The sequence below is a fragment of the Danio rerio genome, chromosome 17, assembly GCF_052040795.2.
Source record: "Danio rerio strain M-AB ecotype USA chromosome 17, GRCz13ab, whole genome shotgun sequence".
NCBI classification, from domain to species: domain Eukaryota; kingdom Metazoa; phylum Chordata; class Actinopteri; order Cypriniformes; family Danionidae; genus Danio; species Danio rerio.
Window position 1 is genome coordinate 5,117,885 of NC_141037.1, and position 13,137 is coordinate 5,131,021.

General features: G+C 37.2%; 1 long non-coding RNA gene across 2 annotated transcripts in view; it reads right to left on the reverse strand.

The window, feature by feature from the left end:
• Positions 1 to 13,137, reverse strand: part of LOC147832992 (uncharacterized) — a 77,619-nt gene that overhangs the window by 15,339 nt on the left and 49,143 nt on the right. The window contains exons 2-4 of one of the 2 annotated variants that reach the window (XR_015512997.1): positions 9,764 to 9,882; positions 1,253 to 1,290; positions 995 to 1,122 (exon numbers count right to left, since the gene is read on the reverse strand). This is a non-coding gene — a long non-coding RNA (uncharacterized LOC147832992). The remainder of the gene's footprint in view (positions 1 to 994; positions 1,123 to 1,252; positions 1,291 to 9,763; positions 9,883 to 13,137) is intronic. The other variant, XR_015512998.1, reaches the window with a different exon arrangement.

A 13,137-nucleotide genomic window follows, 5' to 3' on the forward strand; every position in this document is an offset into this window, starting at 1 on the left:
GAGCCGACATCTTAAACCAACGTCATATTGATGTCAAATATTGACATTTATTCATCAGTTATGGCAACCAAAATCCAACATCTGATAGACGTCATAGTGGTAACGTCCACACAACGTCAAGCTGTAACATCATTCACTCATTTTCCTTCGGCTTAGTCCCTTTATTTGTCAGGGGTCAGCACAGCGGAATGAACCACCAACTATTCCACCATGTTTTACACAGCGGATGCCCTTTTAGCCGCAACCTAGTACTGGAAAACACCCATACGCTCTCACACATGTTCTCACTATGGCCAATTTAGTCATCAATCAATAGCGTATGTCTTTGGAATACCCAAACACCTAAAAGAAACCCACGCCAACACGGGGAGAGCATGCAAACTCCACACAGAAATGCCAACTACCCAGCCGGGACTCGAACCAGTCAGTCAGTTATCCAGTCAGACAGAAAGCTCTTTTTTTTAGGAAAAATGCTAATGTTTTCTATTCTTTACGTCTCATTAATGTAGTAAGTTCTAAATGCAAACATTAAGTGCCTAAAAAAAACAAAAAAAAAAGTACTTCAGACATATTTTCTACACAGTTACACACACCTTTCAGTGAATGATTTTGGTTACTAACTCTACAAACCTCAAAAGTAATATATTAACGTAAATATTTTAGTTTGAAGTGGCCACAAAAGTGGCAAGCATTTCATACGGTGAGCGGTCAAACACAGACGGCCACAGTACCTTCAATCCATGATTGAACTCAACGCTTTTGGCCCGCAAAGCAAACCACAATGCAGGTGCCCGCCATGCTTTATTAAGCTCAAATAGTTTCCAGACCCGTGCACAATTTGTTATCTGAAAATAGTGCATTTCTGTAGTAATATCACAAATGTGTTACAGGTTGAAATAACATCAAAAAGGTTCAACCTCCAGTTCATGCAGAATGACGCATTTACGATCGGTTAGGATAAGTTTTTACATGTGTTGCGTGGTATTTTTCTTACCGACAAACTTGAGGTGCATTAAGGCAGAATGAGCTGCAAATTATGAAACGTTCAAGATATTTCCTCTTCCGGGGTTCCCACACTTTTTGACCGATACATTTCCATGATTTTTCTTGTTGTTGTGTTTACTGGGAAAGGAATTTAAGTAACACATGCATAAAAATCAGCAACATGCTGATTAAATTAAGCATAACATTTAAAGAGGACATACTATGCCCCTTTTCACAAGATGCAAAATAAGTGTCAAACTCAATTTACCTGGGGGCCGCTGGAGGATGAGTCTGGGTGAGGCTGGGCTTCATCACATTTTCCATAAAAAAACAATTATATTATTAATTATTAATTTCCAATATGCTTATTGGAAACACTTTAGAATAAAAATCCATTATAACTAGTTAATAGATCATTAATAAACTGTTAGTTAATGAGTTATAAATGACTTGTTAAATAAAAGTTAATAGTTTGTTAATTATTTATAACTGTGCCTTAAAGATGGCCAATAGATAATTCACAAGCTGTTAGTTAACAAGTTAAAAATGACTTGTTAACTGTATTTTAATGATTTATATCTATACCTAATATATTAGTAATAGATCATAAACAAGATGTTGGTAAATTACTTACTAAAGACTTGTTAAGTATCAGTAAATAGTTTGTATATGTTATTGGGACGTTATTCTAAAGTTGCAATTATTCTTCATTTATTAACTGTTAGTTATTAAACAACAAAATTTCCCTGCTCTGTAAAACATAATTTGGGAAATATTAAAAAAAGAAGAAAAGTAGGATATTCGAAGAGGGCTAATAATTCTGACTTTAACTGTATATGTAATGTTTATTGTTTGAGGCAATGCAAATACAATGCAGTTAGAGCGATGCAAATAACCCACAAAAAACGGTGCACCTCTATAACTGGTCCGGGTTACCGGGGACTCCTATTCCCGATGGACAGATGTAATTTTGCTCACATGATAATTAAATATTAATCAGATGATGTCATTACGCTGCTGTGCCGTCAGCCAATCATTGCATTGCTGATCATGATTTCGATGATCAATAGATCTGTCCTTCACAACACACGCAGTGATCTCAGATCAGTTCATCCAGACATTTTAATCTGATTCGCAAATTTGTTTGAAGAAGCAATTCAGGGAGAGATCAGTTATCAAGATTAAAAGATACAGGATCTGCCAGATCATCTTAGATCATTTAAGCGAGGTACGAAGAACGGACCCCTGAAAACAGCACAACGAGATATGATTTTGCTTGTAAATTCTTCACCTAATAAATAAATGTAGTGTAGTATATGAAACAACATTGGTCTTCTCAAAGGAATTGGTTTAGGTGTGGTTGTGCCATTTCAGAAAATATTTACTTGTCTACATTTTTTGATTATTATGAATAAACACAATTGACTTAATTGATTTTATGCTGTTAAGTTGTTTACCTAAAAAGTATTTTCATTAATTATTGTCATAATTATTGTGGCAAACACAGCTGCCAGAATTTTTTTGTTTAAATATTAATGTAATTATTAATTTTAAAAAATAGTATTAATTAGTAAATATGCTGATTTGTTTTGTAACGTAATCTATATGTTCAACAGTTTTAAATTGTAAAGAGGTTTACATTTTTATTGTAATTTTTACAAAACTATTCTGGCAACCACAGCTGCCAAAATATTTTTGTAAAAGCAACAAGATTTTATTGTTTTAATACTAAAAATGTAAATATTTTGTACACAAAATTTCTGTAAGTTTTACATATTATTAAATAGTTTTTTACATAATTATTCTGTCAATATACAGTTTTAAATTGTAAACAGGTTTACAATTTTTTTGTATTTTTTACAAAATTATTCTGGCAACCACAGCTGCCAAATTTTTTTTTTGTAAAAACAACGGAATTTTTTTACAGTGTACTCTACAACTGAAGAGTACAGTACATCATACTACAATACGCCACAGTTCACTGTAGTAAAAACTAAAGAATACTACAATATTTATTTCAGTTCATAATAATAATAATAATAATAATAACTCCTTACATTCATATAGTGCTTTTCTGAGCACTGAAAGCGCTTTACACATGGGGGGGAATCTCCAGATCCACCACCAGTGTGCAGCATCCACCTGGAGGACGCGTCGGCAGCCATTTTGCGCCAGACCGCTCACCAGCTGATTGGTGGAGAGGAGACAGAGTGATGAAGCCAATTATGATATGGGGTGGGTTAGGGGGCCATGATGGACAGTGGGCAGATTTGGCCAGGATGCCAGGGGTTAAACCCCTACTCTTTTTCGAAGGACATCCTGGGATTTTTAATGACCACAGAGAGTCGAGACCTTGGTTTAAAGGGCCATGAAACCCCCTCGTTTCAGCAGGGTGTTTTACACCTCTACTTTGGAAAAAGTCAGAAAAGTGGGCGTGTCCAGCTCTGTTTAGGGGGGAGTGTCAGAGGAAGAAAAGTGGGATGGTGTGGGAGTGTCCATTTGGGCACGCGCGAGTTTCAGAGTCAAAATACACACACACACACACACACACACACACACACACACACACACACACACACACACACACACACACACACAGGAGAAAGTGATGGTGTTTAACCTACATGGACATCTGTAGTCGAATTATTTGCCAAATTATTAAATGGTGGACTTTAACTGCTGTTTGGCTCTTTCATTCAGGGAATTCCTTCGTGTCCCTCGCGACAAACGCGATATTTGATTCGAGGAACTGCTCTAAGCGTGTATTTTTCATGCAATGTTTGATACTTAGATGCACACGGCAGGTAGCGTCAGAAAGCCGCGTGTGTTATTCCGGTCACTAAATGCGGTGAAAACCCAACACGAGGTTAAAGTTTGGTTGTGGTGCTAACATGTTTACACTCGGTGCAATAGTTAACTTAGTTCGATACGAACAAACTGAATAAACAAAGAGCACTGGTCGCTCACTTACCAAATATGTAGAGACAGGACAATCACCAGCAACTAGAGCCGCATCTTTATGAAGAGAATACTACAAGCGAATCCAGATCTCAGCGTTTGCAGATGAGAACAGCTCTCAGGTAAACAATAATCCTCCTTAGACACGCAAGTTATTGTTGTCGAGCGTCGCGTACACTGTTAATCCACACATGACTCCAGCTGCGCTCTCACAGAGAGAAAATGAAAACGAAACTTAACTGCAGCAAACTATAAAAGCAACACTTCACGCTTGTTTTGCCAACACAACGTGGCGTCTCTGTCGTCTAAACACTGTGACAGTAATGAATATTAATGAAGTTGCACAATAGAGCGCGCTGATTGGTTTGAACCAAGCTTTACTCATGCATTAATGCATCACACTGTAAGACGTAATAAGACTCACTCTGGCACAGACGTCCAGTCTGCACGCTGGAATACAGGCTATTATGTCATGACCGTGACGCAGCTTCAAAAACTCGTTTCAAACCGGAAATACGAATTTGCTTGAAATAACGCAAAAACAACCAATTTACACTTTTTAGTGAAATATAGGTGTCCTAATAGTGTTTTTAGCAGTGTGGGACACATATACGACTGTCAACAGCTCAAAAAATGTGTTTTGGTGTTTCGTGACCCTTTAACATCTCATCCAAAAGACGGCCCTCACTGAGCAGTACAGAGTCCCCGTCACTATACTGGGGCATTAGGACGCACACAGACTGCAGGTTGAGCGCCCCCTGCTGGCCACTTCCAGCAGTAACCTAGCTTTCCAATGTGGTCTCCCATCCAGGTACTGGCCGGGCGCAGCCCTGCTTAGCTTCAGTGGGCGACCATGTGAGAGTTGCCGAGAGCTAGCTGCCGGTTTATCAGTTATTGATAGATGTTACTTAATTGTTTTCATGTGTGTTGTTCATGTCTATCAAAAATCGTTGCCTGTAAACACGGATTTACTTTTCACAGGCAAATGGACGGCCAAAAAAAGTCCAAATGTAAAACCGTAAGTCTATTTGTAAACACCTTAAGAATTACATTACACTGCGTTGCATATTTTCCGATCTTCCCATTTCTCAGCACAGCTGCGTTTCGATGACAGTTTACCAAACACTGGGCTGAAAGATGTGTGCATGTTCACTGTCCAACCCGACGCTATCAGCGCAATCGGTTTGTTAACAGGATGTTTATACATCTTTCATTTTTGCCAGCAAGAAATCCAGCCCGGCTCCGAGCTTGACCTAAAAACTAATTGAGCGGACGAAGCATGGTTGTTCTCACAGCGCAAGATGTGTTAGGAAGTCCAGGGTCAGCGGGTCAGGCTGACACATTGTCCACCCCGGTGTGAACATAAACATTTCAGAAAAGCCTTTTTGACCAAATTAACAGCTCTTATGAAAGCAGACGGAGATGTGTCTGCTCGGCCGGAGGTCTCCGGAGGAATTCGGCTGGACTTTAGCATGTGAGACGTTTGCTTGTGAAATCACTTCTTTTTTTTTTTGTGGATTGACTCTCCACAGAAGCTGTTGCAACTGTTCGCTGCGCACGGCCAAAGGCTTTCTGTCATTGTTTTACAAGCTGACTAACAGTTCACTTATCTTGAGGAAAAAGAGTTGGAATCAGCAGCGCTTTAAGTCAACATCAAATCTAAACTGACCTCATTTGCTTCCCTAACGCACTTTTCTGGGCTTCTTGATGCTTTAGATATTGCAACAAGAGAGAGAAAATAAGTTTGTCTATAATCATTTCTGCTGATATGACCAGGATCTAGTAAACAAGGCACATTTTATAATCCAAATGGCTTGACGTTGTATCAACACCAGCTTTAAGGGAAACTAAAAAGTCATTTATTCAACCGCTTGTAGTTTTTAATGCATCGAATGTGCGTGAGATTTCTCAGTGTAACCTTAATAAGGAAACTACACATAATTTGATGTTCTTCATATTGTATTTGTATTATGATGGTTTTCACAACCAGGGTTTTAGTTTTATACTTTGAAATGAAATATATTAAGGGAAGGATAGATAAATTAATCAATTAATAAATAAAAACTTTGATATTATATATGTGTGTTTGCAATTTATAATCAAAACGGCTTGACATTATATCAACACCAGCTTTAAGGGAATCTAAAAAGTAATTTAATCACCCTCCTGTTGTTTTGTTGTACCCAATGTGCATGAGATTTTTCTGTGTAACCTAAAATGAAAAATTGAACATAATTGAACCAAGGTTTAATATATACTTTGATGTGTAATGGGTCAAGGGAGGGATAAATGAATAAATAAATAAATAAATAAATAAAAAAATAAATAAATAAATAAATAAATAAATATTTGACAGTATATATGATTTTATTTATTTTTTTGTCTTTTTTAAATATTTCCTAAATGATATTTAACAGAGCAAGGAAGTTTTCACAGTATGTCTGATAATATTTTTTCTTCTGGAGAAAGTCTTATTTGTTTTATTTTGGCTAGAATAAAAGCAGTTTTTACTTATTTATGAACACTTTTAAGGTCAAAATTATTAGCCCCTCTGAGCATTTGATAGTCTACAGAACAATCCATCATTAAACAATAACTTGCCTAATTACCCTAACCTGCCTAGTTCACCTAATTAACCTAGTTAAGCCTTTAAATAACACTTTGAGCTGTATACTGTAGATATTTTTCATTTTGTCTTGAAAAATATCTAGTCAAATATTATTTACTGTCATTATGGCAAAGATAAAATAAATCAGTTATTAGAAATGAGCTATTAAAACTATTATGTTTATAAATGTGCTGAAAAAATCTGCTCTAAAATAAACAGAAATTATGAAAAAAAATAAACAAGGGGCTAATAATTCTGACTATATATATATAGAACCAAAACCAAAAACAATATCCCTTACTCATTGTGTGCTGTATACTAGGGTAGGTTGGTCTGCTTTGTCCATTCGTAGGCTCAAGCATTTTCATATTGTTGTTTACAAATCTATATTGGGTTTACTCCCATCATATCTCCAGAATTATAATTGTAAAAAGGCTGTTCTTAACTATGGTCTTCGCTCACAGGATATTTATTTACTGTTTGTTCCTAAAGTGCGGACTGAGATGGAAAAAAAAAGGCTTTTAAGTACGCAGCACCTTTTGCTTGGAATAATCTGCAAACACAGTTGTAGTTCAAAGACTTGATTTCTCTACATGCTTTTAAAAAGACTATAAAAGTTTTAGAAGTTGAAACACAGGTCTGTGGATGTTTTGAATAGTTGTCAGTGTGATTCATGTTAACTGTAAATTGTTTTTTGTTTGTTGTCTGTTGGACTCATGTGACTTTTGTACTGCCTAATCTTGGCCAGGGCGCTCTTGTAAAAGAGATTTTTAATCTCAATGTGTCTTTCCTGGTAAAATAAAGGTTATAATAATAATAATAATAAATATATGTACTGGCTCTGGTAAATAAGGGACAATTTATATTCCAAGTAGCTTGAGCAGCTTTAAGGGAAAATGAAAAGTAATTTATTTATTGTTGTTTATGTTGCATTAAGTGTGCATGAGCATCTGTGTAACCTAATTTAAGATATTGAACATAATTTGATGCACTGTTAATATATTTTATTTGTATTAGTATTTTTTTATACTTTTATTCTTTGATATGAAATACGTTAAGGAAAAGATAAATGAATGAAAAAAAATAAATAAATAAATAAACGAACGAACGAATGAATGAATAAATTCTGTGTAGCCTAAACGAAACAATTTAACTTAACTTACATGGGTAACCCGGAGGAAACCCCTGCGAACATGGGGAGAACATGATAACTCTACAAAGAAATGCTAACTGACTCAGCCGAGAGACGAACCAGTGACCTTCCAGCTGTGAGGCGATCGTGCTACCCACTGCACCACCGTGCTGCCCTCAGCAGGTTTCACCAATTCAAATTAAGACTGGATTTTTATATATTTTTTTTTTTATTTTTAAGAACCAATGTTTAATCCTATACTGTCATTACAAAATGCAGGGGACTCAGTGTCTCAGTGGTTACTATGATCACCTCACAGCAAGAAGATCACTGGTTTGAGTCCTGGCTGAGTGAGTTGGCCGGATAAGTTGGCGGTTCATTCCGCTGTGGTGACCCCTGATAAATAAGAGACTAAGCCAAAGGAAAATGAATGAATGAATGAATTACAAAGATCAAGGGAGAAAGGGAGGGAGAAATAAATGAACTAAACTAAATAAAATCAATCAAATGAACAAACTAATTATTTTAACATAACTTTAATTGTGTTTATATATTTTATACATTTTTTAAAGAACCAATGTTTAATCTTATGCTGAGACAATACAAAGATCAAGGATTGATAAATAAATGAACGAACGAACGAATATATAAATTATTTTGTGTAACAAACAAAGTATTTTAACATAATTTTAATTGTGTTTATATATTTTATACATAAATACAAAGATCAAGGATTGATAAATAAAGGAACGAATGATAGAACGAACGATCAATCAAACGAACGATCAATCGAACAAATAAATAAAACTTTGATTACATTATTATTATTATTATTATTATTATTATTATTATTATTATTATTATTATTTATTTATTTGTTTTATTTCAATGACAAATGCTTATTTTTAGTAATTAAGATAAATAAATATTTGTTCAACAATACATGTTAACCAGAAGTGTCAAACTCAGTTCCTGCAGGGCTGCAGCCCGGCACAGTATAGCTCCAACCCAGCTTCAAGACACTTCAAACAAGCCTGAAGGACTCAATTAGTTTGATCAGGATTGGAACTAAACTGTGCAGAGATGCGGCCCTCAAGGAACTGAGCTTGACACAACATGTAGACAAATACATTCTTCATTTTAAATTTAAAACAAACCAAAACAAGCCGAAATCTTTAAATAACTTGTGTTTATTTCCAGGCATGTCAGCTTTGAAGAATTTTAATTTCATTTGTTGTATGAATCTACTTTAAATTTTGTATAAATCAAGGTCAAAATAAAAGCAAACCTGACCTTGAATTTTTACATAATGAATATTAATTCTTAAACAACGCAGTTATATTTATGTTTTATTATTTTTTAATTTACAGGGGTCAGAAAAGTCGAGTACAAAACAAATGTATCATTTCAAGGACATTCATTAATGTTTCATTCATTAATTCATTAATTTACCTTCGGCTTAGTCCCTCAATTCATCACTGGGTGCCACAGTGGAATGAACCGACAACTTAAACAACATATGTTTTACACAGAGGATGCCCTTCCAAAAGCAACCCAGTACTGGGAAACACCCATACACACTCATTCACTACAGCCAATTTAGTATATTCAATTCACCTATACCACGTGTTTGGACTGTGGGAGAAACCGGAGCACCCGGAGGAAACCCACGTCACCACAGGGAGAACAGGCAAACTCTACACAGAACTGGCCTAGTCGAGTCTCGAACCAGTGACCTTTTTGCTGTGAGGCAATTTGTATCTTTTAAACTACATATTTTTTCCAGGTCCATCCAACTATTGCTTTAATTTTGTACAAATCAACTTTAAAAATGTATTCATCAAGGTCTAGTGTAATGACAAACTTGACCTCACACTGTGGAGTGTTGAATGATATTGTATTTTGTTCTCTGTATTTACATTCGCCCACTTTATTTACTCAACTCCAACACTTAAAAAACCTTCCGTGTGTAAATGACGTAACAATCTGGCTTTATTTGGGATCGGCCCACGCTTCTTCATCTGACAGTGTGACTCATGAACATGTGAATGACTGAGACTGTAATAAACACACACACTCACCTGTCTGATTCAGGATAATTAACAGTTTCGCCTCCTTCGCACTTTGATTTGTGGACCTGTTTGTGTCTTTATATCTCAGAGAGAAGCTGGTTTAGCTGGATGCTGCTTACACGAAAGGTCTGGGGAAAGAATGACAACAAATCTGAGGTGAATAGGAAATGACGCACACTTAAAGTACAGTAAAACACACACGATGACATCATAAGCCACTTAGAGTGAAGTTGTTTGAGAAAACAAAATGAACAAACTAGCTCTTGACTGGAGAAACGCTTTCAGGCAGGGTTTATTGGAAGAATAATGGCATGTTTGGACCTTTACGCAATTACATAAAAGCAGTGTTGGGCATGTTCCTTTAAAATAGTAATTAGTTATGGTTACTAGCTACTTTTTCACAAATAGTAACTAAGTTACATACTTATAAAAGTAATTAATAGATGATCTAAACACCATAGATCACTGGAAAACATTCACATTCACACAAACTACAAATCAGCCTCTTTATGGACTACAGTTCCCAGTCATGCAACACACACTCATCTGCTCCAAGTCACCATTGATTAAACACTCAAAGCTGAAGCTGCTTTCGGACTGATTACTGCACTATAAATACAGCACACTAACACACACTTGTTGCTGAGCCTTGTCTACTGTTTATGTGACACTACAACGCGTTTTCCTTTGTCTTGCTTTGCCGTGTTTATTTTATCCTGTCTGCTGCCTGCCTCTGACCATCTGCCTACCTATTGACTACGATTCTGGATTGCATGTATACTTCTGTTTGCCCCTGTGTTGATCATTGCTTGCCTGACCATTCTAATAAACCAGCATTTGGATCTGCACCCCTGTTGTCAGCGTCACATCCCCGTTACACAGGGAGAGTAACTATTGCGTTACTTTAACAAAATCAGTCCCACTTTTTACTGTCACTTATACCTATGAACTTACATGGTAACTAGACGTGTAAGTAGTATGACACGCCTGTCAATCAATATTGACAGGCCTACGTCAAGTTGCGGTCGATCTAAAAACCGCTCCAATTGGTCCACCAATTTTATGTTGTTAAATTTACATTTACATTTAGTCATTTAGCAGACGCTTTTATCCAAAGCGACTTACAAATGAGGACAAGGAAGCAATTTACACAACTATAAGAGCAACAATGAATAAGTGCTATAGGCAAGTTTCAGGTCTGTAAAGTCTAAGAAGGAAAGTATTAGTAATTTTTTTTTTATTATTATTATTATTCTTTTTTTTGGGTACAGTTAGTGGTATATCCAGAGAGGCAATTGCAGATTAGGAAGGGAAGTGGAGACTAAACAGTTGAGTTTTTAGTCGTTTCTTGAAGACAGCGAGTGACTCTGCTGTTCTGATGCAGTTAGGGAGTTCATTCCACCAACTGGGCAGATTGAGCGTGAGCGTTCGCGAAAGTGATTTCTTCCCTCTTTGGGATGGAACCACGAGGCGAAGTTCATTCACAGAACGCAAGTTTCTGGAGGGCACATAGATCTGCAGAAGCGAGAGCAGATAAGAAGGAGCAAGGCCAGAAGTCACTTTGTAGGCAAACATGAGAGCTTTGAATTTGATGCGAGCAGCAACTGGCAGCCAGTGCAAACGGATGAGTAGCGGAGTGACATGTGCTCTTTTAGGTTCATTGAAGACCACTCGTGCTGCTGCATTCTGGAGCAGTTGAAGAGGCTTGATAGAGTTAGCTGGAAGCCCAGCTAGTAGAGAGTTGCAGTAATCCAGTTTGGAGAGAACAAGAGCTTGAACAAGTTGAGCTGCATGTTCAGATAAGAAGGGTCGGATCTTTCTGATGTTGTAGAGTGCGAATCTGCAAGATCGAGCAGTTTTAGAAATGTGGTCAGAGAAGGTTAGTTGGTCATCAATCGTTACTCCAAGGCTTTTCACCATTTTGGATGCAGTAATGGTTGCCCCATCCATCGGGATTGAAAAGTTATGGTGTAGAGTCGGGTTGGCAGAAACTACAAGCATTTCCGTTTTTGCGAGGTTCAGCTGAAGATGATGATCTTTCATCCAGTGTGAAATGCGAGCTGAAACCGAGGGATCATCAGGATGAAAAGAGAGGTATAGCTGGGTATCATCAGCATAGCAGTGGTAGGAGAATCCATGTCTCTGGATGACTGGTCCTAGAGATGTCGTGTAGATGGAGAAGAGAAGTGGCCCAAGAACAGAGCCTTGAGGTACCCCAATTTAAAAAAAAAGCACTGGTTGTGTTTATATCACGCCAATATGACGCTCTATACACTATACTTATACACATGTCTGTCCAAACAGCTTGAAAAGTAGAATTTTTTCACCATAGGTGCCCTTTAATTCATTGAACTCTCGCATACTCTCTGCTATTTCACAGCTGTGGTGGCCATTTCTCTCTGTCTCACACTGAACCCAGTCAACCAATCACAACAGACTGGGTCATCGGACCAATCAGAGCAGATTAGCCTCACGCAGAGGAGGAGTTTGGCAACAAATGAATCGCTGAATGATTCATATGGGAGTCGTTGAGACAATTAGGTAAAAATAAATGCATATTATAAGACAATGAAAGTGTTTTTTGACCTTGCATGCATATCAGCCAGTTGTTGGAGACCCCCAAAACCAAAATATGAGCTTTTATAATGCAAATTTAGGGCTCTTAACAGTGTGTTATACTGTAGATGTTAATTCAGGATCACATCATGCTTGGCAAAATCGCTGTCACCCAGGCCGTATACGAGTACATACAATGGGGACAGATCTGACTTCCTCACACACACACATGCTGACTTTATTAAAGGCGTTTGACCACGACACACTGCAGTGTTTTATTGTGATGCAGCAGCCTACATTAGCTGGGCTTTGATGTGGCTGTGTGTGTTTAGCATTTGACCCAACAGACCCAAACGCTGCCCGTCGGCTGATCAGTCACTGCACTATTTCTGAAACTCAGATTAAAGGTTTCTGTTTGTCTTTGGTTGCTTCCAAGTTATTATAGGCCGACTGTGACCTTGCTGTGTGCTAAATTAAAAAGGTTATGTCATGCGTTGACTGTAAAGACATGTAATCTTCTCCCTCTTCACTTTTTCTTCTCTTCGCTCTTTCCTTTTTCGTTTCTTTTCCTCTTTGAGTGTTTCATCATATATATAATTGAGCAGGCTGCAGCCTGAGGAAAAAGTGAATCAAATGCAATTAAACATCTCTCATGATTACTGTCATTGGTAGGAGTTGTTACCAGGGATAGACATTTTTGTAGTAAGATCTCGTGTGCATAAATTTTAAAATAGAGCAAGGGTGTTCCTCTAGTGACATTGCTTTGACTCAAACGCTGAAAATGGCGGACGTGAAACAACAAATTGAGTATATGGTGACGCGCGCCT